The 25,784-nt window shown below is 47.1% G+C and overlaps 1 protein-coding gene across 2 annotated transcripts in view; it reads left to right on the top strand.

Moving 5' to 3' along the window:
• Nucleotides 1–2,377: 2,377 nt before the first annotated feature.
• Nucleotides 2,378–25,784, top strand: part of LOC146809822 (histo-blood group ABO system transferase 1-like) — a 557,769-nt gene continuing 534,362 nt past the window's right edge. For both annotated transcript variants that reach the window (XM_085616677.1, XM_085616676.1), the window contains exon 1: nucleotides 2,378–2,425. The gene's annotated coding sequence lies outside the window, so the exon portion shown is untranslated. The remainder of the gene's footprint in view (nucleotides 2,426–25,784) is intronic.

The raw sequence follows: 25,784 nt of genomic DNA, 5'->3' as shown, positions 1-25,784 counted from the left end.
GGGGGCTGGAGCAGATTCCTCGAGATTTAACCGGTTTCCAAAACAGCAGCACCACTTACAGAGTGCGCTAAAAGCAGGCATGCTCAAAAATAATGCAAAATATGCAGTATTATCAAAAATGGCACTTAAACTTTGCGCCGTTCAGATTTACACAGCTCCGGAGAAATATCTCCACATTACCTGCCTATATGTGTTGCAACGCATATATTCTCACAATAATCAATACAAAATATGACCGGTCATCACAAATCAAACTCAAATAGCCAACCCAGGCTTCAAAACTCGGAGCAAGTACCGTACAACAGTTCTTACCAATCAAGAGTGTCCAGATTCCAAATGCCAAGTTCCAAAATTCGCCCAAACGGCTGTCGCTGCAAACCGACAGAAGAGGTCTCAGTCGAGGACCGGCGCCACCCAGAAGGTCAGTTCGGAAGGGAAGGAAGAAAACCTCGGGATGCCAGGGCTAAAACCGCCGCTGGCAGTGATCACATCCCCGGCCGAATTCCTCACCTTCGTCACGACCAGTCCTTCGAGCATCCGAGTCGCCGATGAGCCCCACGTGACGGGCGCCAATTGATGAATACAGGCCCCAGCTAGGCCCGCAGAATACTAGGGTTCGCTCTCCTGTAACGTAAACTAGAAGGAAGTTGGCACGGAAACTGCAAATACAAAGACAGAGTTTATTAACCCTTAAGGGTGGTCCTACAACCTATACAACACTCTTCAGTATTGCATAGAGTAGCACAAAGAACTTGCGTACACAGTCCCCTTTTATACACAACAGAGGGGCTCATAAGTGGGTGGATACGACATGAGGCGAAAAGCATTACCTTTTATGGACATTTTCGATACAGAATCAATATGTGGGCGGAGTTGACGATTCCCTGAGCCCGCGAAAATATGGTCAAGCAAGGACTAACTGATAACAGATGTGGTCAAGTCTGGACATGCGCCAGAGGGACAAAGGAGCTATTTATAGACTGTTACTAGGCAGATTACAAGAGCAACTAACAAAAAGGAAGGACTCTTCTCGTGCAAAGCACGTGGAGACATGACAATACAAAATGGAGTCCAGACATTAGGCAACATAAGACAGAAGACATGTTTTAACTAGAGAGAATTCATGTCTTTAGTGAATGCTTAATCATATCGCCGTTTTAGTTTTCAACAACCTGGGGGACTGGGTTCGAGTCTCGGTAATGACGCTGAACATCCTGTGATTCTGGGCAAATCACTTAATCTCCCCGTGATTAAATGTGTGTCCTCATGTAACGTAACTGGTGCTATGTAAAGCGCTCTGATACCCGATTGGATTCGGGTCAACTTCGCGCTATATAAAACTCTGCGCAAAAAAAAAAAAAAAGTCACAGGACATGAGTCCCTGGCTCGAAATGCCAGGTAGTGCAGTCAGTCTGTTGGTCCATGAACAACAGACTATCCTGATCCTGGCTTGAAATGCATGAGGGTCGGAGGGCAGGATGCTCGTCCCTGGCTTGAAAGGCCTGACCATCAGCGCTGTCTGTCAGGGTGTGGACCGCAGGCAGGAGGCACCTGACTGTCCTGAAAGGCCAGGCATGCGGTGCAATCTTACGGGGTGGGAGCAGCTGACAGGATGCACATTCCTGGCTTGAAACTGAGGAAATATCAGACAGCTAGCACAGTCTGTCACATTGGAGGCACTCAACTGGATGCCGTTCCCCTGCGTACTTCCCTGTCCTGCTTTTGGGGCATGAGTAGCCATCAAAATGAAAATCACGTGTGGCCAAACAGAAGTACCTGTCAGAGCTTCCGCCTCTAGCACAGATCTGGCTTCTATAGCTTGAGGACCACGCTTCTCTCACGAGAAACGCTTTCTTTTCAGCAACATGTCCCACAGCGGTGGCATAATGTCTCAGGGCTTGAACCGATGGTAATCTGCACTTGCCTAACTGAAAGTCCCTAATAGGTAGAGCTATCATTTGTTAGGTACTCTTCAGTCTGACAGCCTAGAACAGAATGTTTTTTAGCTTAAGGCTCGAGGCTAAGAAGTAATGGATGTCTTACCCAAGCCCACGCTTAAACAGTTTCTGAACAGTATGTGCCGACTTCATGCAATAGTATGAGTGGCCATCTATCTCAACCGTAGGTTTGGGGCTCAAAAGTAAATATGAAAAAAGAAGCAAGAGAATTATGAGAAAATATTCAATTCGAATCCTTTTCGGGGTAGTTTGGCATGTGAGGTAAACGGCAGTGGTGTTTTGTTTGTTTCAAATACCCCTGTGATCCTATTGCCCTTCGCTCTCTTTTAGATGACTGACCCCTTGCTTGGCTACAATTACATGCATCATGTACCTGTATTGGCCAATGTCTAATTTCCTCTTACTTTAACTTTGTTGCAGTTGCAGAGCAAGGACTTCAAACAAGTTTTGAGCCATTCATGAAGGAGGTAAGTTAATTTTAGGCCTTAATGTCACATCACCGCATCAGTGGCACACACCTGGTTTCCAACTTCCTTCCAACTGCAGTCAGCTGGCAGACTACACGCAGCACGCAGCACGCAGCACGCAGACTCCAACATTCTATGCATGTTTGCGTTCTCACAGCACCACTCTGAACATTCTACAGCATGGTTTCTCAGTTCACGCTTACACAGGCACATCATGTCACTAGACATGTGCTTGCTAGGACTCTTAATACTGGAACATGTTTGGCACACTTTGATATATGAAGAATAGGCTGGTTTCATTCAAAATTGTCAAACATGAGTTACTATCTGCTGGATTCTCTAGTACACAAATATTATGCTATTGCGTCAGCAGAAATGTTTTACATGTCATGGAAGGTTCATGAAATGACTTACGTGCATCTGTTTTTTGCTTGACCGCGTGTAAAAATGTATTGTGGGATGCCAGTAGGAGATTGGTCCGAGCAAAATATGTCTCTTTGAAAGATATGTTCGGCACAAACCTGTATCCCGCAAGTGAATATTACGTGAAATCGCATAATGCGCAATTTATACATTTCATGCAATTCACACGTTTTTTATTTATATTTTGCCCATGTAATCCGTGTCTCCTAGGTCTAGCCACTAGCACTCTCGGCGGCGCTCAAGGGAGTTTCAAGGCGTAGCATGAAAGTGCCACAAATCATGTTATGTATCCTAATGAGTTCCTCATTTCATCATGAGTACCATGCATCTGAAGGAGCTCTGTTGTGCACGGAGACTGCGTTGATTCTGCTTGTTGACTCACCTGAGAAAGTGAGAGGCCTGAGCTGACATCTTTTGACCCAGGCTGTGACTCTGTGAGGGCGACCAGCTGGGACTGGCTCCTTGGATGCAGGGCTCAGCTGCTGTCCCTTGACGGACACCGCTGTATGGCTGGAGAGCGGCCAAGGATGTTGGCTGTGCGCCTGATTGTTGAGCCTGCTCCATTGACTCGGTGCCCCTGAGGAGGAGGTGTGACTTTGGCAGCTGTGGGGTCCAGGGCTGGTGACTGCCATGGCTTGCTGGAAACTGGGGACAATGGTGGGGTGCAGGCGTGCAACGCCAATGGGGCTCAAGGGGCTTCAGTCGTGTATGCCTGCCCGGGCTGAGACAACTTGCCGGGCACAAACATAGACAGTTTTTGAGCTGCTGCAGGCTGGCTGGTGTGGCGTTCGTCTTATTGCAGGCGTACCCAACTACTTCACAGGTCTTTAAAAAGACCATTTACTTGCTAACGAGGCTTTATTGTTTCTTTCACCCCTTCTTAGAGCCCCTGCATCTCTGTTCCACCTATTGCTGGAAGAATTACTCCCCCCCCCCCCCCCCGAAATATTTATTAGCCCCTCCACCCCCGCAAATGTGGCTCTAGTCGCTCCTCTGGTCGGGTCTGTGGAGCAGAGCTTAGGGGCTGCACAAGAGCTGCTTCATGTACAAAGCAAGTGTTCCCTGTCAAGGGTCTGTGATAACTGACTCCAGCAGAGAGAGCGCTCCCTCTAGTGAAAGCCATACAGGAGCGGTGATCTGCAATATGGCAACAGAGGGGACCCTTCGAACACCTATATTTATCTGACAGCCATTGTTTGTGCTCTTGCACTACAACTTGAGGGGGTGGCCTGCAGTCTACATGTACCATGCACCTAAAGGTTGATATAATGCTGAAGTTCTGCAAGACAAGTAAATGATATATGAAGGGAAAATCATTCAGAGAATCTACCCCTACAGCTACAGAAACCTCTATTTGCAAGGATCATCAGATGGTCTGTTAGATCTTTGAGGAATAATGGGCCAAGTAGTGGTGTGTAGTCAGTGGTTGTGTTTTGGAACTGTCACCCTTCCAGCTGATTGTGCCGGATTCTTATCTTTAAATCTCCCTAAGAATCCTCGGTTGACTGGACCTTTGTTATCTGCTGAAAAGTGTAAAGGGGAGGAAACCAATGTATTCACGTTTAAATAGCATGGACCAATTTACTTAGACTCCGAAAGAATCGCTGACTACGAATTCCAATTTAGGGGTTCTATTACAAAGACAAAACCAATTGAACATACACGCTCCTCAGGACGAGGTTAAAGAAATACATGGGCACTAATACAAAGTTCATCCTACGCACCAGTCTGATCCAGTGAAGCATAAAAAGAATGAGCAACTCCAAGAATATTAAACAATCAATAACTGCTTCGACATCTAAATTAGTCTTCATTAGTGGCTGTAAAAGAAATCTATTAATCTGTCCCTACACTATCACTAAGGTGGCATCCCTGCTTAGCCTTTCCCAGGCAAGATCAAGAAAAGGTGTCGGCACGTGAAGACTTCCTAAGAAGTACACTCACGTTGTAAAGGTCAGTAACCAAAGCTACAAAGTTTGCTCTAAGTCTTCTCAGTATCGATCCTTTCCTTCTACCCTGTAACGGCTCTCTGCTAACTCATCCCTTGGGGCACTGTCCCTAATACAAAATGCACAATAGGCAGGACACGCCTCTAAAACACCTCCTCTGGCCGGGCACCTCTCGTAGGTAATTTTCCACCAAAACTTGTACTCCATCCAGCAATGGTTGGTATGTCCTTGGGTCTCAGGTTTCTTCAGCGGGAAAGAGTAACAGCTCCCAATTATCGACATTCCTGAATATATTGTTGCAGGCCTCCTCCACACCTAACTCCTAAAACAAAAGGCGTCAGTCTAAATAACGAAGACGGTGTCCTTGCACCTGCAACAGAAGCATGAGAACAGACCAACCGTGCACGCACACGAATTTCGCGGACTACCTCCAAATGAGAGCTTTACCAGGGAAAGTACACTTCAGGCCTACATAATTCAGCTAACATAAGAAATACCAATAGGCCTTTTATAGCAAAACGTGAACATTCATTTAGGCCTTTACACATCAGGAAATTACAAGCATTAATAAATTATGCATCTGTAAGCACTACAATTCACAACATTTAAAGCACAATTTCACTGTAAAATCTAATGCATTACATTACACGTGAGCTACTTCATTAAGCATTTGCAATGAATATCGAGAATCACATAATTCCATTTAAATGCCACTTTACTTTCTCGAATGGCACAAACTAATTTTCTATCATTACAGTTACACATTTTGTTATTACTACACATTTCTAAAGATCGGTTTTTAGTACAACACAAGAATACATGTGGGTGCGGATTATTAATGATTATGATGCACCCCTACAATTTTCAGAATCTCATGGCGCTCTATCAGTTCCCCCCTTTGATGACTAGTGTCATCAACAAATTCACAATTCCCTGGAGAAAGAACCGACCTAAACAGAGCTTGTAGCCATTCTTCCCTGTTGGAACTTCTCTAGATTCTTGATATTCTGATAGTGACTGTCCTGCAGTCTAGACATCCTCATCTCTTGCTCCCTAAGGGATCTTTCAACTTGGTTCGCTTTGTACCACTGATAAGCTCTAGCAAATCCCCATAAGAAAACCACACAGACCTCAATGATAATGATAGGCTTAAGAATATAACCAAGAATACATTTTCCGGAGGAGGAGCCAAGATGGCGACCGGGACGGCAGCGTAGATCCCCGGCTCCGTGAACCTCCGCATCCCGCACGGATATCCTGCATGAAATCCTTATTCTGCGCTATGAGATCGTGTTTGTAAACGAAAGTGGCAACCGATCGTGTGACTCCGAGGTTTCTGGCTGCCGTACCGCCGGAGAAATCAGCGGTTGAACTTTGCGGCCCGTGCGGCCCTGGAGCCGGGACCTCGAGTGGATGCCTTGGCCGGGTGGCAGTTTAACAACAGCGGCCTGTGGTGACTGGGTGGAGTCGGTCCGCCGGAGTGGTGCTGCCCTCGGCCTGTATTTTGCCGTAGTCGCTCACCCTGCTGAGCGTTGCGGAACGAGGACATGCCCGGGGGTGCAATTCTCGGATTCTGTGGTGTTTGCCCCTGCCTTTGACGGTGAGCTGCCCGGACGCCGTCCCTAGCTCGCCCTGATCCTTGCGGGCTGCTCCCGGCTTTTCGCGGGAGCTGGTCCGTGGCGGAGACGACTGTTGCCCGTGACCGCGCAACGGCTGAATTTGTGCCTGGCCCAGGATCCCTGTCTTCAGCGACGTGGACCTCGAGGCGTTTGTCCCGGGGTCCTGGCCCCAATACGAGTCGGGCCTTCCCGGCGGCCATTTTGTTGCTATGCAGCCTACCATCCTGTCCACTGGGTCGCAGCAGGATTGGGGGTGTGTGACTTTTGGGAGTGTGGCAGAGCGATCGGAGAGAGCTGCTCTGGGGTACGGCGACCTCCTGGAGGCCCTTGGTGCCCTTCATTTCTCCTTGGCTCATGGCGCCGGGGTCCTGGGGAGGAAGCTAGATGGTGTGGCATCAGCGTTGGGACAGTGGCGGCATGCTGGTCCACAGGTACACAGTGGCTTCCCACACTGCACACAGGAGGAAGATGTTGCGGCCCCCCCTGCGATTAGTGCACAGCCGGACACTCCGGACAGTATGCTACCGTGTGGTCGGCTAACTGTGGGCTTGATCTGTTCCGGAGGTATTGGACCTGAGTGGAAGATGGTGGCCTCGTCCCGTGCACGGTCTCTGGCGACCCAGGGACAATTCCAGCAACGTGTGTCTCCTTTGGCTGATTCAGCCTGTCTGGACCTTGTGTGCAGTGCAGATCCTGGGGCAGCACTGGAAAAGACGCCCCTCCATGATGCGGTCTGTGCTGGTACTCAGAGACTTCCACCCCACCTGTGTGCGTCGCTTCCCGGTTGTTTTTGGACACTCCCGTACCTTGGAACATCGGTCATGGTGCTGGGTCGAGGGGCAGGCATGGGCAGAATCGCAAAGAGTGGTCAAGGCTGAGGCTGATCCTTCGGGGGTGGTCACCTAGTAGACGGGCGGACTCATGGTTGCGTGCTCTCATGGTTATTCGCATAGTTGGTGCATAATGCTCCCCATTCCCCCCCTTTTTTGATATGATCGACTTGGTGCTGCTAATTGTTTGCTGTGGGGAGACTTCACCGTGCGGGAGGGAGAAGCCGGGGGTATGATTTGTAGGCCCTCCTCCAGTTTATTATACTCTCTCCGCCCCCCCGTCTGGTGGGGTCCTTTCTTACTCCTTTTTCCCTGTTTCTTCTATATTTCGGGTCTAGTTCCAGGGCGACAGGCACACTGCTGGGGGGTGGGGCCATACTCATTCGCAGAGGTGCAGGGTGGGGGGTTGGGGGAGGGGACTCTTTAGTCTTTATCTCTTTTTCCATGGCCTCCTTTTTCTTCTCCGTTTCTTCTTGTCTTCCTTTTTCTGGGATCAGTGCGGTACACCTCCCTTATTGTGAATCGTTGCCTCTTCATGTGTGCCACAGTTTCCGGGGTGTTCGCTGGGCGTTAGGTACTGGGGTCTGCAGGCGCGACTGTTTTTTGATATTCTTCCCCATCCGGAATTTCCCGTGTCTGCACCATTGATTCAATATATTGCTGCTTATTGCTTACGTCTCCTATCCTTGCCCCTTATCGCTGTTGGGAAATTGTTTGGCACCTGATCCTACTGTTTTGTTTTATTATAAAATGAAAAACCCTTTTTCTCCTGGTATCCTACCTGCGCGGCTTATTGGCCGGACTATATTGGATTGAAGATTTTGCTCTCCGAGGTGCCGCCTGTGTTTACATTTGCTTTTATTGTTCTGATTACTTAGCGGCCGGCCCCGGGGGGTTGTAGGCCCATACGTGTAAATGATTGAAACGTCAATAAAGGTTTTTCAAAAAAAAAAAAAAAAAAAGAATACATTTTCCCAAGTTTGCAAACCAATTTCCCACTCTACCAAATCCTTTACCAACTTTTTCCCAACACCCTCTTCAGTCAGATCCTGGATCTCATGATGGATCACGGTGATGTTACTTATATATTTCTCCAGATCTTCACTGTTATCTGGTATATATGTACAGCACTCTTGAACCTTCAACATTTTACAGACTCTGCCCTCTTTTGCCAATAACCCTAGTCCTTATCAGTGCTTAATTTGTGCCGGTGCTATCCGGTGCTCAGCACCGGCACCTTTTTATCAGGGCCGGGTCTATACTGCCAGTGCCAAACTACATTAACAACATGACTGCGCTGCAGTCTGCACGTCATGGCCAAAGTATATTAAATATAATTCCTTACTGCAGTGTTGCTCACTTCACAGACAGTCTCCAGAATCCTCCGCTGGTGAAGAAGAGTGTTTCTCTGCATGGCTGTTGAGAGAGCGAGCCCGATAAATCCATATCCATCATGCAAATTAATTTGCATTCAGTGTTGCTGGTGGTGGGCGGGCCACTGATTGGGCTGTATCTGGTTGTGTAGGGTAGGGGGCTGTGGCAGCGTGCCGTGCGTAAACGTTTTTCATTCCAGGGACGGTGGACCACACCCCAGCACACACGCACTGGACGAGTCATTAGCACCAGTAAGCGCAACGTCGAGGCGGGCATTTTGAAGCAGCAGCATGCTACTTATAAAGTCAGTGCCACCACCAGTAACCGCAGTAAGTAATAAAAAAATGCTGCTGCTTTTACTGGCTCGAGGTGACAGTCATCTGAACCGAGGCTGAGGCCCCAGCAATCATGTTACTGGCATGATCGGGCGGGGCACCGTGTGCACTGCTACACTCCGAGGCTGCCAGAAGCGCACCCCTATTTACTAAAGTGTATACTTACTTTTACTTGGCTGCCAGTGCTCAAAAGAAATGAAGCAATCCTCGAAAGCCAAATGGATTAAAAAAAAGGTGTGATAATCTTTCAGGAAATGTGATTTGCATGGTGTGGGAAGAGCCACCAGCAGTAACCGTGGCTCGAGGTGATGGTCACTTGAACCTAGTCAGAGAGGCCCCAGAAATCATGCCACTGACGTCAGGCAGGGCACTGTGTGTAGTGAATCGACACAGCGCAAAGAATCGTTCTGGTCACATACTTGTGACACAAACAGTGTGCAGCCAAATCACGTCTCACTTGTCCCTGATTTCCAGTGTCCCCAAGTTACGCACTCTTCTACGTACAACACTCCCTGATTGAAATGACCCTTCGAAAATAAGAATAATCCCTGCACAGCCCCCTGCAGCTGGCTGTAAATCCATTTGTGACACATCGAACACAGTAAAGAAAACTTTTAAGCACGAGGGGCCTTCAGAAGCACATTTGCTAACTGACATTTTATGAGAACGGTGCTGCGAATAAAATACACAACTCAACAATGCCTTCTTCTAATTGCCACTTCACTGGTGTCCGACAACATTGTCCCTGCCTCAATTAAATAATCTACTTAGTTTCTTTAGCACCTGTCTTGCTATTTAATTCAAGGAGCAGAATGACCATCAGCGCTATAATTAAGGCAGGCCGACTGGCACACTGACATTCTGCACGCACAAGTGTTTTCTTTTTTCAGCAGCACCCTTTTCAAGGTATTGTGTCCTACTTTATTTTATTTGTGTAGAGAGTAGTTTCACGGTAGTTGTGTAACCTCTTCCAAATCATCTCCCCTGAGGCTGTAGGATTATCTCATGGACAAATTTCAAAATCTTTCTTATTGCTCTGCACTCTGTTTGCACAAGCAGTTTATTCATATTTATTTTCAAACAAAAATATTGCTTGCACAAAATACCGAAATGTGCAGTCTAACATGTACAATTTCAAAACTAAGTTGCGATAAACAGGTCGCAAGAAAGGCAGAGGAAATAAACCCAAATATCCTCCCAACTGAGCTTTTCACAAGCATACATCCAAAGTGTGCACAGGATCAGGAGGGCTAGCCATGCGAGAATGTGCCTGGCACAAATTTAGCTCAAGAACAGTGCAAGAATCACGAGGCCTCAGTCCACGGACCTGGCTGCAGCCTCCCAGGGGAGTTTGAGGGTCAGTGGGGGTGAAAGGTTTGTTGGCAGGCATGTCTTGGTACATGATGTACATGCTTGTGAGTGGTTAGTCTGTAGAATGAGGCAGTGACTTAACTTCACATTGGGGCAACTCCCTGCAGGGGGTGTGCAGTGCGTTCCTAGAGAAGTTTGAAATGCGGGGGTGAGGCCGGCCTGGATAACCCCCCCAGCATAGACAGAGGAGAGAGCAGGAGAGATAGTGGTTTGGAGGCCTGCCTGGAGAGGGCTGAGGAGGGCAGGTGATGTCTGCCTGGGGAAGAGTACAGAAGAGCGTGTGGGGTCGGTCCGTGTCAGTCTAGTACAGGAGACTGGAGACCAGAAGGGAGTGGGGGGCAGCCCTGTAGGAGAGAGCAGGAAAGAGGGACGAGTCTATGTTTATAAAGCAGAAGTGATGAGCAAGTGTGCAGGCCTACCGGAGGTAGGGGGTCAGAAGAACATGCAGGATGGGGAGGTGTCAGGCATAGCGAAAAGACCGAAAGGAAAGTAGGGGATAGCCCTGCGAGAACTTGACATGGGGGAGGGGGGTCATGCTCATGGCTGAGAGGCGAGGAGGCCTCACGGAGAGATCAGAAGAGATAGGGACTGGCAGCAGAAGAGGGTGAGTGTGCAGGCCTTGGGGATATCAGAAGGGGGTGGGGGGGTTAGAGCTTGTCTAGATAGAGGCTGAGTGCAAGAGGGGAAAGTGCGCAGGTGTGTGAAGACAGCAGGAGAGAGGGAGGTGTAAGGGCGTTTGCAGGTCTGGTGGAGGAAACAGAGGGGTATGGGGAGGTAAGGGCACACTGTGGAGGAAGTGGGTGGAGCCAGGGGGAAGTGGGTGTGGCCTCCAACAAATATTTGAGCACCTGGACTTCATATTTTACAAATTAAGCACTGGTCCTTAGCAACAACATCTCTCCATCAACAAGTATCAGCAACTTAGCTGTATTAGTCAACAACTTGTCAACAACAGTCGCCAACTTTCTAATCTACACATCATTCTGAATCACTCCCAAACTTGGTATTGCTGCTCCAAAGATATCTCCAATCACTGCTCCTGCACTTACATCCTCGTTGCTCTAGAATGCTTTTCACCTTCCAAAAGTTCTAGTTCCTCCGCGTGGTAGATCTTAGGGAAAAGAATTCCCAAATAACAAATACCATACCAATTCACAGGCACTCTCACATAAGCATTCTTTCCACACACATAAAATACTGTTGGCACCATTTGCACAGGACCATGCAAAAAGTTATTTTCGGACTCTTCCATAGTTAAAATGTGATCACACGTACTCGGTCCCACATAGACCTTGTCATAATAGGTCTGTACACGTTTCACACACAGCTTCCCCTTCTGCACTAGATCCAGTGCTATAGGGCCATAGCTCTCTTTTGCTCTGTGAGCTCTCTCCTCTTCTGTCCAGTCTACTGGACTTTCTCCGGTGTTATGTGTTTGTGTTAACTGTCGATATCTATCATCTACTTGATCTACACATTTCTTCTCTACACCTGTTAGTGAGCAGGTCAGGTTATGTCTATGGGCATAGGGTGTATCTAAAGTTGTAGTCCGTATGAACTACTTCCCAATCCTATCTTCCTGCTTATAATAATCATACTTGTTCAGGTGCTTGTAAGCTGGTACCTCTGAAAGCACCGCATCATAATTGGAAAATAAGTACTTCTATTGACCTCTCCCATAGAACATACTAAGCAACAAACAAATCCCATACGTCAGTGGGAGATGGTGGAATTTAATGCCCTCATCCACTGAGACAGGCAACTGCATACACACATAACAATCTTTTGCATCCATCGCCTCGACATATTCGTATAGCAGCTTGGCATATGCATTAATCTTAAAATCACCTCTAGACAAATCTACATGCAATCTACAATCGTTCTGATCTAGCATAGCTTTTTCAGCTCCTATGATACCCTCTTTCTTGATAGAAGTGCTGGGTGTAGGTGTCCCCTTCACCTCTACGACTTCTACTTCATGTGGAATAGCAACTGACACTATGATAACTATGACTATTGAAACTATCACTCCTACTATGAGTGTACCTATCATACATTTGGACCTACGGTTCGGATTTCCAGGCTCCATTTTCGTTGTTGATTTGGTTTTAGCAAACAAACACAAACAGGCACATGCATCAAGCACAAAACCGGTCGCAAACGGGCAGATTCTCAGAATCTGCCCCTTTGCGACCGGTATTTTTGCATTTGGGATGCATCATCCCGAATGCAAAAATCGCTATTTAAGGAATCTCAAAATTGGGATTCCTTAAATAGCGATTGCATTTAAGGAATCCCTAATTGAGATTCCTTAAATGCAATGCATTACAGTTTAAAAATAGCGATTTCGCTATTAGCGTGAGCAAATTACCATGAGGCTGGACCTCATGGTAATTTGCGAAAACTTAGAAAAATGCACTTATTTGCATTTTTCTAAGTTTCATGTTGCCCACACACATGCCCTTAGAGCATGTGTGTATGCAACATTTGTGCAGAGTGAACATACATGGGTGCAATAGGGTGTCATTGTGACACCCTTGCACCATCGAAATTGCGGGAGCAATTTGCGAGTACCTACTGGTACTCGCAAATTGCTCCCGCAATCTCTAATTCATTCCTATGGGCCTGGAATGGGAAGACATTCCTTAATTGCGACTCGCAATTTGCTAGTCGCAATTAAGGAATTTGTGGGAATCGCTATTTCTTTAGCGATTCCTACATGCATAGGGTTTTGCTATTCCTTAATTGCGATTCCTTAATAATCGCTATTAAGGAATAGCAAAACCCTATGATGATGCATGTGCCTGTTAGAGTCCTTTTCTTAACCACAAGTTGCTGTTTAACCAGTTCAAACACCACTCCGGAAGTGCTGGAAATTCCCTTTACAGAACTTTTGTTCTTCATTTACACAGTCCAAAAAGACTTTCTTAACCCTCTTTCTTCTTCTACGGAAAGTGCCTAAATTTCTTCTTCTTCCTCTCGGGCCTAGGTTATCTTCTTTAAAGCACTTATTTACAAAACACAGTTCATTCGCAATCTACAATAAGTTCAGATCCAATTGTGGCTAAAACATGTTGCAAAATCTCAAGACAAACATCTACCATTTCATGAGGTGGTGGTTCAAATCCAAACGTTGGGAAAACCAATCTGTGAAAGATCAGGATTCGTACCTTGCTCAAAACTGGAGGTTTCGGAACCATGATGGTCAACACCCCTTTGATTTCAAGTCCTGTAACTAGCAGTCCCTTATCGATTTTCTGTCGGATTCCTGCTCATCACTTTCACGGACCTCAGCCTCCCGGAACTCACTACTCCCGGCATCAGTTACTGCATAAGTCCACTCCGGGGCAGCACATCTCTGGCAAGGCACTCTTGTCCTTCTGGATCTTCTCAGGCCTGGAGTCTGTTCTTCTTCACTGTCTTCCGATTCAGAGAGATCTCAGACACGGGGGCAAGATCTCTCTCAGGAGCCAGTCTCAGATTCAGTCTTCCCTGTCTCTCAGGCCACGCTTCTTCTGCACATCTAACCCTTCTGCTTTCCTCCCGATCACTCTGCGCACCACTTCCTTCCGCTGAGTTTGACTCTGTACCACTCACAACGTGATCTTCTTCCTCAGAGTCAATATCTGGGTTGTGTGTTGCGTAACCCTCCTCAGCCTGGTCTGGTGAACAACCAGCTTCGTCAGCAACCCTCACAGCTTGACTTGTCCTCTATCATGGCCCTGCCGCCACAGCTGGATTTTCATTCATGAGAGGAGCTGTTTCTTCCAAAGGTGCTGAAACTCTGCAGGTGTGCGAAGCATGTACCTAGTTTGGCAATCCTCCTCACTTCACTGCTGTGTTCATTACCAGTATCACCTGATAAGGGTCTCGCCACCGACCATCCAGGCAGCTCTTTCTCACATGCTTGCCGACACGTACCCAATCTCTCGGGCACAGGTCGTGGCATAGATCACTTAAAGTGGGAACAGCGGCAGCTTGCACATGCTGAGACACAGAATGGACCACATCAGCTAGTCCTTTGCAGTAATCGAGGATTAAGTCATCAGTGATGCTTATCAAAGCTGTGGACAGTAGTGCTGGCAATCGCATCGCCCTCCCCATAAGGATTTCATGCGGGGAAAGACCGGTCCTCCTATCTGGGACACTGCGAACACTCATCAACACCAAAGGCAATGCATCAGGCCATTTCAAAGATGTAGACGAACACACTTTTGCCATCCGTGCTTTCAAAGTTCCATTGATCTGCTCTACTATCCCAGAAGCCTCTGGTCGATAGCTACAATGGAGTCTCTGATCCAACATTCAAAGCAGCGCAAAGCAACTTCATGATCTCGCTGTGGAAGTGTGTTCCTCTATCCGACTCCAACAAGGTTGGAAAACCAAACCTAGGGATCAACTCCCTCAATAACAGCTTCGCCACTGTAAGGGTGTCACACCTTCGTGTTGGGTAAGCTTCCATCCACCATGAAAACACACACACCACCACTAGAATGTACCTCAATCCATTGCACTTAGGCATCTCGATAACATTTACCTGCATTCAATTGAAAGGCCCTTCTGACCTCCTAATGTGACTCAACGAAACCACAGTCTTCTTTCCAGCATTAATTTGTTGACAAGTAACACACCTCTGACACACTGCTTCAGCAACTGTACGAAATCGTGGGTTATACCATGTCTGTCTGAACACTCGCACCATCGCATCCTTCCAAGGTGCACAGCACCATGAATCTGCCTTGCCATCGGGTTCAATAGGTCATCTGGTAACACTGCTTGGCCATCACTTGAAACCCAAATGTCAATATCCCATTTCTCACATCCTGATTTGGTCCATACCTCCTTTTCCTGCTCTGAAACCTCTTCCTGCAGGCACTTGAGTTCATCCCAAGTGTCTGCCATGGCTAACATCATGTTGAGCTCGGTTCTCTCTTGGCTCTCTCCTGTCTAATCTCCAGTAAAAATACACCCCTGTTTAGCGCAAAAACGTGCAACTTCATCGGCATATTTATTGCCAAGAGGAACAAAGTCAGTTCCCTTCCCATGTGCTGCGCACTTTACTTCAGCAATTTCCTTGGGACATTGCAACGCTTCCAACACTTGTCTCACGTATTCTCCATTTCTGATGGGAGAACCAGATGATGTTATGTAACCCCTCTGAAAACATAGGTGTCCAAAATCATGAACCACACTAAACCCATACTGGCTGTCGGTGTAGATGGTGATTCTGATCTGATCAGCTTCCAAATAGGCGCGAGTAAAGGCCAATACTTTCGGCCACTTGTGCGGAATATACTCCTTCTAAGCAAGAAGATTCAACCACTCCCATAAAAGTACATACAGCAAACGCTGCTCTCAACTGACCAGCATTGTCTCTTAAGCATGAACCATTTACAAAGAAAATTTCATCACAGTCAGACAGCGGTTCATCAACAATGTCAGGACTCGGTTTGGTGCAAAGTTCAGTCACATCAAGACAGTCGTGGTCTTCACAATCTTCATCATCTGCATTTGGAAAAGGTATCAGTGTAGCAGGATTTAAAACAGAACACCTTCTCAGAGTCACATTCTCCACGGCAAGTATGACTTGCTCGTAGCATGTGAGTCTATTGTTTGTCAGGTGCTGTGTCTTAGTCCTCGTCATCAACAGTTCAACAGAATGCGGAACATAGAATATAAAAGGGTGACCCATGACAATGCTTTCACATCTCTCAATGCTGACACCTGTTGCAGCAACGGATTTGAGACATCCGGGCAACACTGAAGCTGTTGGATCTAGAGTAGCTGAGACATAGGCAACTGCTCTACGGACACCTCCATGACTCTGAGTCAGGACTGACAATGCGCAACCTTCTCACTCACAACAGAACAATGTAAAGGGCTTGTTGTAGTTAGGCATTCCAAAAGCCGGAGCACGGCACATGCCATCTCTCAACTCCAAGAACGAAACCAGACAGTCATGGTCCCATGGTACCGGATCACTCACATCCTTGTGTGTCAGCCTTTGCAAAAGCTTCGCCTTCAGGGAGAAATTGGGAATCCATTGGCGACAGTAGCCAACCATTCCTAAGAACATTCTAACTTCCCTCTGAGTGGTAGGTACAGCCATATTCATGATCGCCTCAATTCGATCTGGTGACACCTTTCTCTTGCCTTTCTCAATTCAATGACCCAAGTACAGTAACTCACTCAAACAGTACTGCAAATTATTTGGGGACACCTTGTGTCCTTTCTCTGCCAAATGATTCAGTAGGGCAATCGTGTCGATCCTGCAAGCATCCTCAGTTTCTGACGCAATAAGGAAATCGTCAATGTATTGCACGAGAACTGAGTTCTGCAGCAACACAAGACTCTCAAGATTCTTTTTCAAGATCTGGTTAAAGATCGATGGACTCTCTGTATACCCTTGAGGGATACGACTCCACGTTAACACACAGTCTTCCAGCCGGAAAGCAAACAAAAATTGGCTTTCCTCGTGGAGAGGTATCAAAATGAATGCTTAACACAAGTCAATCACAGTAAACCACTCAGCCTCGCATAGAATCCGGAATAGTATCACTGGACAACATGGAACAACAATCATGTTGAACTTTTGCAGGACTTGCATGATTCTGAATTTCCCGCTTGGCTTCTGCAATCCCATAATGGGTGTGTTGCATGGACTGCTAATTATCTCCTTCAGGATTTTTTTTTGCAGAGTTTTATATAGCGTGAACTTGACCTGAATCCAATCAGGTATCAGAGCGCTTTACATAGCACCAGTTACGTTACATGAGGACACACACATTCATTTTTTGTTAGGCACGGGGAGATAAAGTGATTTGCCCAGAATCACAGGATGTTCAGCGTCATTACCGAGACTCAAACCCAGTTCACCAGGTCTGAGGTCGAGCACCCTAGCCGTTAGGCCAACTCCTCTCCCCTGCTTCCCTCCCCGGATTCCCTGCTTAATCATAGAAGCGATTACAGGTTTGATCACTGCGATTGTCCCAGGTGACAGATTGTACAGGGGCGTTCTCAGGAACTGAAAATTGTGCTTAATCTGGATCTTAACTGGCTCAACCCCCTTGATTAATCCAATCTGTTCTCCCGTGAAATCCCACACATCCAATGAAACAGAGTCTCTTAGGTCAAGTGGAAGCTCTTCCACTGTCAACACAGGATACATCTCTATGCACAAATTCTGATTCGCAACCTTAAAGGTGGCATCATTGTCCTTTTTCTGTACTTCCACTCCCTTGGGCCTGCAGTAGATGGTACAATTCAACTTGCACAAAAGATCTCGTCCTAGGAAGCAGACTGGACTTGAGTCGCACACCACAAACTGGCGTTGATCTCGAAAGGTTCCTATTCTCACAGGAATCGGCTCAGTCAATGGATTAGTCATTTTCTTATTTGCCACTCTTAAAACTTGGATTGATTGTCCCAAGAGGGGTAGGTTGGGAACTACTGCAGATCTCACAGTAGAAAGGGTAGCACCAGTATCAACCAAAAAAGTGGTGGGATTACCGTAAACATCCGCCTCTACAAACGGTCCCCTCTGGTCTACCTCTAAGACTGCCCCAAGAGTGCAGTCTTCCTCCCCCTCAGTCACCGTAATTTCAACGGGTCTGAGCTGTACTCATCATAATTCTCGGAAAGGGGCATCTGCTGGTACATCCGGTTTCCGGATGGAATGCTTGGAGGTTGTGGGACTTACACCTGCGGGACCATCGTCCCCCCTTCCATGGACCTAGGTCTCGTTTCTGTATTGACAACATCAGGTACCTGCACTATCTCTGCCTTTTGTTGCACCTGGTTTACTGGGTTCAATCTACACTTGCGCTTCCATTGCCCGTTCTTGTGACACAGGTGACATGCAGTGGTCGTTTTCAGTGTTGCCACATCCAGCCCTGTCTTGGGGTCTACAAGTTTCCCTTTCCCTTGATCTTGCGTATTCTGGGTCCCTCCTTGATTTTTTCCCTCTCTTCTCCCGAGCGCCCTTCCACTTGGCTGTGTCTGGAGTTCCCTGTCAGGGGTTTGCATTTGGACTAGCATCAGGTTGTCCTTAAGCTCCCTGTGTTTCGAGTCCACTTCATCGCTGCAGTACCTGGCATACCGCATATTTCATCCACTGACTTGTTCTGCCAGCAGGTCAGATGTTGCTGAATCATAAAGCTAACTTCTGGTCTCAGACCCAAAAAGAACTTGGAAACAAACTGTCCCATGTCTTTAGGGTCTAATGTGTCCAGCCCACTGTAGTGCTTAACGGCTTGTAGGAGTCTCTCATAGTATTCATGTACGGACTCCTTCGGCTCCTGAACAGTTCGATCTATCTTAACCCAATCAATATCTTGTGGCGAGATTTTGGATTTCAGCCATGTAATTACTGTGAGAAGTTGGCCTGGTATATGCTGTTCACTAGTTATAGTGGGTACCCTGTACCAGTCCAAACAACCCCTTATTGGTTATAGGTTAAAGACAACCTTTATTGAAAGTTATCCTAGTGGTAGCTATGGAGAGCAGCCTTCAGGCTAAGTCTTGAAGGAATGTAAAGCAGCTTGTTTTACCAGTCTATAATCTCTTGAGTGCCTAAATGAAAGACAACCACCCCAGGTATATATAACAAATATATGTATTTATTTCTAAACACACCCTCCTAGGCTCTTCATGAGTCTAGAGTTCAAAACACATAAGTTGCACTTCAAATATGACAGTAACAAGCACAAATACACGTCAGGCCCTGGGGCGAGCCAAACCATATACTAAAATAGTGTAAGAACCACGACTTAACTAGACACAAGGCCTAGAGCCTGTGGAATCACTGGGACCCCAAGGAACCACCCAAGGTAGTGACACAGGGGACCCACGGGGGCTGCGTGCAGTGTGAGAACACAGCTGTGAGCTCCCGTTAGCTTCTATGGGGAAAGTCGCGGTTAGATTTTTAAAGATTAGGGACACTTAGAATTGAGTCAGGACCAAACCCTTTGGGACCCAGGAAGTTCTAGGGACAACACCCACAGAAGCACCAGAGTACCTGTGTTACCTCACCCAGGGAAGCCGGGTGCAGAGGTGTCAAATGGTGTCGGGTAGCGTCGTCGATTTCAATGGGAGCTGGCAAAGAAGTGCTGCTGCTGGGAAGATGCGGAGTGTCCAAAGAGATCCAAGCCTGTATCAAAGATGAGAATAACCTGAAAGCAGAGGGGACAGAGTCTGGGTCACTAGCCAGTGACCAGGAAGGCGATAGGCAGATGCCCACCGATGTCGGGTGATTTCAGGTGAAGAAGGTGAAGCTTGACTCTTCAGCCACGAGGACCAGGAGGTGTCGAGGATGACCAGGAGCAAGATTCAAGCTGTCCCATGAAGAATGTCGAGTCCTGCAGCAGTGGTGCCCAGATTGGACACAGCAAGCCTTGGCAACAGCAACCCATGCAGAAACAAGAAAGATGCTTCGGTGCAGACCAGCAAGGTCTGTGGGACTCACCACTTGGTAGGGAGTTGGGGCACGTCTGGAGCAACCAGGGAAGCCCAAGGAAAATCAAAGTTACCCCTTCAGGGACTCACCAGTCGACAGACCATGGATCGCAAAGGGACCTCAAGACAAAACACAAAATGGCGGCCCACGGGTCACTCGGGGTGACTAGGCCAACAATCTTCGATGGATTCTGTGCTTGAGGTGGGGGCTATAAATAAGCCCAAGCACAACTTCAAGAGATGTCGAGAAGTTAATGCACTTGCAAAAGTGCACGGTGACCAGGAGTACCGGTTCCACGCTACTCACAAGGGCTGCGGGTCTCAGCTTTGCTGGGGACTCGGGTTGGCCTGTGAGATGTCTGGAAATCCTCTTCCTGGGCTGCAAATACTTTGGAGTCCAGCGGGAGCTTCGAAAATGCAGACAGGCAAATTGCTTTGTCGGTGCCTGCCAAGCAGCCAAGCAAGGGAGTCACTCCTTGACCCTAAGGGAGATTTCTCAGTCCTCTAGTCTTGAGTAGAGCATCGAAGTTCCAGGATTCTGCTTCAGAGTTTCGTCCAGGGATATCTAAAGTTCTGGTTACAGAGGTTCCTTACTTATACCTAAGGAAGGGGTTGGACTAGCTCTGGAGACCCACCTATGGGAGGGTTTGGAAAAAGGGGTGGCTACACCCATTTCCTTTGTCCAGATTTGCACCAGAGCAGGGGATGGAAGCCCCTGAACCGGTTTGTGCTGGACTATGCACAGGGACACCAAATGTGCCCCCAGTGAAGGACTTCAAAGCACTCAGAGTGCTCCCACCCAGCCCCAATACACAGAAGCCTGTCTGGGAGGTGGTTACACCTTCCTGTGACAGGAAACCTATTGTCCAGGCCTCCCCTGCCAGAGTTTTGGTCAGCAGCAGGAGGCCAGACCCGTGTCTGTGGCTGCAGCATCCATTCTGTGATGCCAGGGCTCTGTTAAGTTTCTACTGGGTAACCCAGTACTGTTGTGTCTCTCCCTTTAGAAGGGCGGAATCATACTCCCACACCAGTTACTGGTGTGTGGGTATGATTTCAAGGTGTTTGACACCAAACACGACATGTTTCCATGCAGCCAGTCCAAAGTTAGCATTAACCGTTTAAGATATAATGCATTTAAGAGTATATGGTCAGACTGCACCACTGACAACCCCGGAGAAGATATTCTGAAGGCTGCAGAGGGGCTCAGCTCATGCCTGGGCACCCTCTCACATATAACCAAGCACCCTGCCTTCAGGATGGATAAGGCCTGCCATAGGGGTGACTGATAGGTTTGTATGTGCAGTGATAGGTGAGGTATAGTGAACCTATACCTCAGTAAGAAGTGCATGCACCACCTTACCCAGGCTGCCTTAGTACACCTGTGGTGTCATTTTGGGTGGCTTTCCAGGGGTGGCATAATACATGCTTCAGCCCTTGGTAGGTCTCTGGGGTACCTATGCCCTGGGTACATAGTATACCATATACTAGGGACTCACAAGGGTACATTAGGATCCAATCTATGGTGTACCTAAAGTACATGCAATTAATTTAGAGAGGAAGCAGCTAGGCCGGGGCCCTGAATAGCAGGGGCCCAGCCAGACTAAAGTCGAAAAACAGTAAAACACCAGTAAAAAGTGGGGGTATACATGTGAAGCAGATCCTACTCTCCTACAATTACCTGTTCAAACTTTTTTATAACTATAGGTGAAGGACCATTTGTAACAGAATCCCTGTCTGGTTCGGAAGTTGGCCAATCAATTGCAACTTTACAAGCTGCCCACAAGTCGCTTGGCACTACGATGTCAAACAATGTATTCAGATCAACCCACAACACCTTCGAGATTTTAACAAAACGATCGACCTGCTTGTACGATTCGACAGGCTTCTCCCTCAGCCGAGGAAAGTCATTCGTAAATGCTGCCAAATCACCTCTACTCGAGGCACATGCACATACTCTCTGTTCTGTCCTTCTTGTAAAGGGCAATTCTCCACTCCTATTAGTCCCCCTCCTGGAGGCGGTGTCTCTCCTACGCTCCTTTTGGTGCTCTTCTCTTTGGACCATCTTTCCTCCCACTTATCAAGCATGCTCCATGCACGTATCCCTATAATCAATTCTCAAATGTGAGCTTTCAATCCTATGACTCTCTTCTCTTCCAATTCCTGATCACTGTACTGCAATCTGTGACTTCCCTGCAACATCTTTGTCTTAAACAGATCCACCTCATATCTCTTTGCCAGTTCTGTCAGTTTTTCATGTGCTGACCTTGCTTTACGAGTTACGTCCTTTGCTACAAACAACAACTCGTCTGGTTCGTAAAGTTCCACTCTTTCCAAAAGGCAGGTTCCCACTAATTATCTCATCTACTTCAGCTTTCAATCTCACCACATCCAACATCTTTCCTCTTATAGCGACTTTCAGGGTCCCTTGACTAGATGCACCACTCGATTCTTCATTCTCCGCGCATCTGTTCCCTTCCACTACATTCCTATGGGCTGACCGGCTTCCTGAGTCTCCACGATCCCAATCCCCTGTCATCCTGTCACTCTGGCTTCTCACTGGTGGTTCCCACATCCTTATGTCGGATCTTGAATCGGCCAAAGACTTTGGTCTTGCCGTTCTCACACCCACTTGTCTTCTAGAGGAGTCTGCAGTGGATGGCAATGGCATACTCGATTCTATGGGTCTCGGAAGGTGAGCTATTCCACCCACTGTGCCATTCCCTCCAGAGCTAGTCCCCGCTCCAACTGCTGACTGTCCCAAACTCCCATTTCTCACCTGATCTGAGTCATATACTGACACTATGGGAACAATGGGAACCGGCACTGTAAAGGCACCCGGTAACCTTTTAACACCTATAACTCCATTAGCTTCAGTATCTGCTGGATTCTGTGTTCCCCTTCCTTCTGTTCCTTCTGTTCCTGTTGAGATTATCCCAACAACTCTCACACTAGGTTGAGTCTGCAATTCTCCAATCCCCTCGGATGGTACTGAATTTCCCTCCTCTGAAACTGGGTTATATGGAGGTGGTCTTTCTGATAGTAATCTGTATAACAAGCTGTCATCTGTATCACTATCATCTTCCTCACCACACTTCTTCAGGGTGTCTCCTAATTTCACCATCAACGGGAATAGCCTATCCTCCTCAATAGTTTCCAGGCTAAATCATTTCACATTCAGCACCCCTTGAAGCGACCTTGCCCTCGCGAGTTTCTGCACCTGGAACAAGTGATGTGCCCAGGATAACACAATTGGCTAAGAAGAAAAGCAGAGAGTTTATCCACATTCTTAGTTAACCTTAAAGCTGCATATTAGCCACCAGAGCATCTCCCTGTTGCAAATAATGTCCCAGTCTTGCTAGGGAGTATGGGGCAAGGGATACAGATGCTAATCCTCCAAGTTCCATCCATGTTGGGACGTCTCAAGAGGTAGTGTAGTAGAAGTACCTCAGAAAGGAGGTCTGAAGTGTGGAAAAAGGGATTATAGGGGCTAGGTAAGTAAGAGAGAACACCACAGACCTGCTGGAGTACACCACAGAGGAGCCCCTCAACACAGCAGATGGCAAGGAAATGTAGCTTCAGTGTCTGAGCAGAACCTTTTGCCAACAGATGGCACAAAGATTAGCAGCACAGGGAAGCAGTACCATCAGCCAAGGTCTGATTTGAACCAATGGGTACTTCAGACGTAATAGCAGTGACAAGTCCCATAGGTACCAGGAAACACCATGGGGCTATGAAGGACCCAGTGGATAAGACACCAGTGGACCAACTGATGCGATGGAGAGGTTTAGTCCGGTATTCATTGTGGAGGCAAACAGGAATAACAATCACAGCACCACAGGTAACAAAGGTAAAGCTAACTGGGAAGTGAACAAAACAATAAAGGTGAGAGATGCAAGTCTGTGAAAAACTTAGTGAGAGTCATACAACATACGAGAAGTTACCGAGCACCATGTTGCTAGTTCAGACCTGTTTTATGGGAACCTGTGGCCAATATACTTGCACTACTAGCCCTGACACACAACTGTCGGTCTCTGATCTCGAACACCAGTCGTCTCCAATCTCTTGCTGAAAATGTAGTCTGTCTATAGCAATATTGTAAGTTTATGCACAGATGTCTTCTCCTTCATCGCATTCTTCTTGATGAAATCCTCTTTTGAGTGACTTTGCCATTGTTTTGCAATTAAAAGAAGTACGAAATATTTTATTTAAATGAAACAAATGCATAAGTGAAGATGTAAAATAATGTGTTAGTGCTTTAAATGGGCTGGTACTCACAGGTACTGAGTACCAGCACTTCCGATTTTTTTTTGCCCTCAGTACCGGCACTTCTCTGTAGCCAGGGAAGAGTACCGGTACCCTGATCCACAGCAGGGCAGGCGCGGGTTAGGTTTCTCATCCAGGGCAGATTCCGCTCTGCTTCAGAGGAGCATGTAATTATGTGTAATGGGTTTATCTGTTTTATTGCCATAAACACATTTCTCGTGTGTTTTGAAGTGCTGCAACTGGTACAGAAGTCATTAGCTATGATCATATATTGCTCTTCGCCCCGCCCCTAGTCCCGCCCACTTGCCACGCCTCTATTCTAATGCGTACCTGCACTTATTTTTTCTCATTTAAAGAACTGGTTCTGTTGGAATGCTCCTAATTGCAGACTCTCTGTGGTGCAATCCACTGTATATGCTATACTTGTGAAGTGCAAACACAATGACAGTTCTATTGTCCTGTGGGAAAGAGCATATTTCTCTTCATAGGCACAGCTAACTTCAGGTCAGGCTTTGTAAAATTATTGTGTATTCAGCACTCAGTGGGAGTGCACGTGATTAGTTGTTCCCTGCTACCTTTTAATCTCACTGCGCTCTCTTAAGCTCTGTCCCACTCCCCATTCCACTTATCATGTTAAGTTGTTTTAACATTCTATTTATTTATGTGTTTACGAGGGTCTGATAGTTACAAATTGGCGCTGGGCCACTTGCTTATTTTTTGGTTTCTATGTGCACTTGTTTTTCATTGCTTATACATTTCAACTAACCTTTCTAACTTGGGCATTCACCATGTTAAGACGGTAAATTAAAAAAATGCTTGCTTTGTGTCATGAGACTGTGAGAGCCAAACCTAAATCATTTATTGAACATCAATTTTTTATGCACCCTGATTTTAACTTCATGTAGTTTTGCTCCATAATTTCTCAATGATCTAGAAGCAAGAGATTACACTCCTCAACATTTGCCCAATAATTAGCAGAGTAGACTGAGTTTTCACTCAAAATGTAATTCAACGAGGTTTATTACATAATTATTACCATATAACATTACACAAAAATGCATAGTTTGCCATGAAGGATTAGATACAGAAAATTTCAATAAAATTCCTATTTAGGTGCCGATTCCGATCCTGTAAAACCCGGGTACGAATGGTTGTACGGAGCGTTTTCTCCGTACAACTCCTACCCGGAAAATCCTCCTTACAAACCAGCAAGTACGATTCGTACAGAAATACCATTTCCGTACGATTCGTACAAAACTACGTGCGGCAAAAAAATACCGACAATTCCGATCCGGGACATCGCGTACGTGACGTCCGGACGGAGTCAGGCAGCATTTTACGGACCAGCAAGTACGATTCGTGCCTACGTCACTCCGCACGGCTCATTTTTTACGGCAGCCAAAAACTCCTGGGAAATTGAGGACGACGCGAAGAAGGAGCACCTGTACGTGACGGACAGCCATGGACCCCATCCTACGTGCCCTCAGAGCGTGGGTACGGGCCGAACCCCTACGTCACCCCAACAATGATGGTACGGCCCGTACCCACGCCCTCAGAGCGTGGGTACGGTCCGTACCACCATAGTTGGGGTGACGTAGGGGTACGTGTGGTACGACCCGTACCCACGCCCTCAGAGCGTGGGTACGGTCCGTACCCCTACATCACCCCAACTATGGTGGTACGGCCCGTACACACGCTCTGAGGGCGTGGGTACGGGCCATACCCCTACGTCACCCCAACAA

The sequence above is a fragment of the Triturus cristatus genome, chromosome 7 (genome assembly GCF_964204655.1).
Source record: "Triturus cristatus chromosome 7, aTriCri1.1, whole genome shotgun sequence".
Lineage (NCBI taxonomy): Eukaryota > Metazoa > Chordata > Amphibia > Caudata > Salamandridae > Triturus > Triturus cristatus.
Note: the sequence above shows the minus strand (reverse complement) of the source record. Positions and strands in the feature narration are given on the sequence as shown.